This window comes from Myotis lucifugus, unplaced genomic scaffold, assembly GCF_000147115.1.
Source record: "Myotis lucifugus unplaced genomic scaffold, Myoluc2.0 scaffold_482, whole genome shotgun sequence".
NCBI classification, from domain to species: Eukaryota; Metazoa; Chordata; class Mammalia; order Chiroptera; family Vespertilionidae; genus Myotis; species Myotis lucifugus.
Genome location: NW_005871530.1, coordinates 298,409 through 301,080, shown reverse-complemented (window position 1 = coordinate 301,080; position 2,672 = coordinate 298,409). Strand labels below are relative to the sequence as shown.

The following is a 2,672-nucleotide window of genomic DNA, read 5'->3' as shown; positions in this document are numbered from 1 at the left end:
ACCTCTTCACGTCTTCCAATAGATTCTCGTGTGACATGGTCACTCTCTGCTGGACACACTCCAGTTTGTCAATGTCCCTTTTAAAATTAGGCTCCTGAAAGAGACCCTGGCTCCAGACAGGTTCTGGCCGAGGCAGCGTACAATGGGCCATTCCTTCTCTTGATCTGGACATTAAATGCTCAATTAGTGCAGCGGGAATTACATTAGCTTCCTTGGCAGCCACTCTGCAGTCTGTTTATAGTGAATTTACTGTCCATTAAACCCTCTGTTTCACATTAATTGCTATGAAGTGACTCCTTTTTAATAAAAAATACTTTATTGATTTTTTACAGAGAGGAAGGGAGAGGGATAGAGAGTTAGAAACATCGATGAGAGAGATTCATGGGATCAGCCGCCTCCTGCACACTCCCCACTGGGGATGTGCCCGCAACCAAGGAACATGCCCTTGACCGGAATCGAACCTGGGACCCTTGAGTCCGCAGGCCGACGCTCTATCCACTGAGCCAAACCGGCTAGGGCTCCATTTTTTTACAGAAGGATACTCCCCCCCGGAACGCTGCCCGGGGGGCCCCCTGGCTCCTCTAGAAAGGACCAGTGGTTAACATGTTTTTCCCTCCCCTAGGGGGCGGAGCACGCGGCCAGCACCCATGGAAGACGAAGAACAGTCTCATGTTGCCTCCTGAAACCACCCCCCGGTTGGCACCACCACCGCCCCCTCCACAGGTTGATGCCTCAACGCACACGAGATCATGGGGTTCGGGCTGCACATTAGGCCTTGGGTGGCCACAGAGTCCAGGCCAGACCTGGAGCGACAGCCGTGTCCTCTGAGCCGTCACGCTATCCCCTCAGACACACAGTGTGGGAGCCCGACAGGAGCTGGCAACTTCTTCATGTCAGCAGGACACACTTGTTTTCAAACCACCACGTGCAGTTCACAGAATTCAAACTCCCAGGAGCTTGAACAATGAAGCCTCCTTTCGTGGTCACACACTCACGTGTCAGCCCCGACCGGTGTGACTCAGAGGATAGAGTGTCTGCCTGCGGACTGAAGGGTCCCGGGTTCGATTCCAGTCAAGTTATAGAAAGTAACATTTTTGGCCCTAGCTGGTTTGGCTCGATGGAAAAACATCCTCAGATAAGGATTTAACAAAAATAAAACAACCTGCCCTGCCGAAACCGGTTTGGCTCAGTGGATAGAGCGTCGGCCTGCGGACTGAGGGGTCCCGGGTTCGATTCCAGTCAAGGGCATGTACCTTGGTTGCTGGCACATCCCCAGTGGGGGGCGTGCAAGAGGCAGCTGATCCATGTTTCTCTCTCATCGATGTTTCTAACTCTCTATCCCTCTCCCTTCCTCTCTGTAAAAAATCAATAAAATATATTTAAAAAATAAATAAATAAAACAACCCACAAGGACTTGGGTCCTCCCCGACCTCCCCCACCCCCCCCACCCTCGACTCCTTACTCTGGTACCCGGTTGACATTCTCAGGCTCCTCTTGTAAACGAAGACAAGCTACTGGAACTGACAGGTATCAGTGGGAAAGTACGGTTTAGTGAAAGTGGGGGGCTCCCCAGCATGGTCTGGGAGGTTCCCCAAAGAAACTCCTTGTATTTCTGGTGAGGAGCAAGGAAAGAAAATGCAGACAATTTCTCGTTCATACTTACGAAGTTGGATTTTCCTCTTTCCTGTTACACTATAATTATTTGTGAACCATGAGAGCTAAGAGGCGAGGATGACTATGTTCTGGGTTTATTTTGTGTGATGTATTTCTAGTTTTCTTCCCTGGGGGTTCGCATGTCCTCAGGTTGACGTCCCACCGTGTGTTCCCCACACGGGGTCGCGCGGCCTGCGGCTCTCTCACTGGCTTCCACGGGTTTCCCACGTTTGCAAGGGGCCCCAGCATTCCATGCTGTGCTTCCTCTACTGCTTTTGCACGCTCTCCAATCCCGCTCCTTCAAGATGCTGTCTTCTTTTTGATCTAATAGCTAAAATATAGACATAGGGCTGTTAAGTTACAAATAACGGAGGAATAGAAAGGAAGAAAGAGGGCCGATGGAAAAAGGATAGAAAAATAAAGGTGGGAATAGTGGGATTTTTAGGACATAACACATGTGATTTGATGAGGACCGTGAAAATTTGAAAGTTTAAATTATTGTCCCATTTTCCGTATTCAAGCATTATTTTTTTTTCCATTGAATTTAGTGGGGAAACATTAGTTAGCACAATTATATAGGTTTCAGGCATATGTTTCTATAATACGTCATCTATACTATATTGTATTATGTGCTGACCACCCCACATCAAGTCTCCTCCCATCACCACTGACCCCCCTATACCCTCTTCTACTTCCCCCCAGCCCCTTTCCTGACTGGTAACCAACATAACCGTTGTCTGGGTCTGTGAGTTTGTACTCAGTCTTTATAAATGACCAATAAAGAGAGAATGTAGGAAATGTATACTTCAATGTAGTGAAAAGACACTGAAAAATTATCTTCTGAAGGCTGACAAGGGCTGTCTGCCTGGTGAGCATCAGCTATCACTCCTCAGGCCTGGCAGCCTCTTCAGGATTGTCTGTGTCTAGGGCACTCAGGGAGGCGCTCCATCCAGGGTGTGGTTATAAACTGAACTAGATAATGCCTTCTCTACAGACTTATGCTCTAGGAATATTTTTAC

The 2,672-nt window shown here is 48.4% G+C and overlaps 1 long non-coding RNA gene across 1 annotated transcript in view; it reads right to left on the bottom strand.

The window, feature by feature from the left end:
• Positions 1 to 1,903: 1,903 nt before the first annotated feature.
• Positions 1,904 to 2,672, bottom strand: part of LOC106694488 — a 3,291-nt gene continuing 2,522 nt past the window's right edge. The window contains exon 3 of the long non-coding RNA XR_001345521.2: positions 1,904 to 1,984. This is a non-coding gene — a long non-coding RNA (uncharacterized LOC106694488). The remainder of the gene's footprint in view (positions 1,985 to 2,672) is intronic.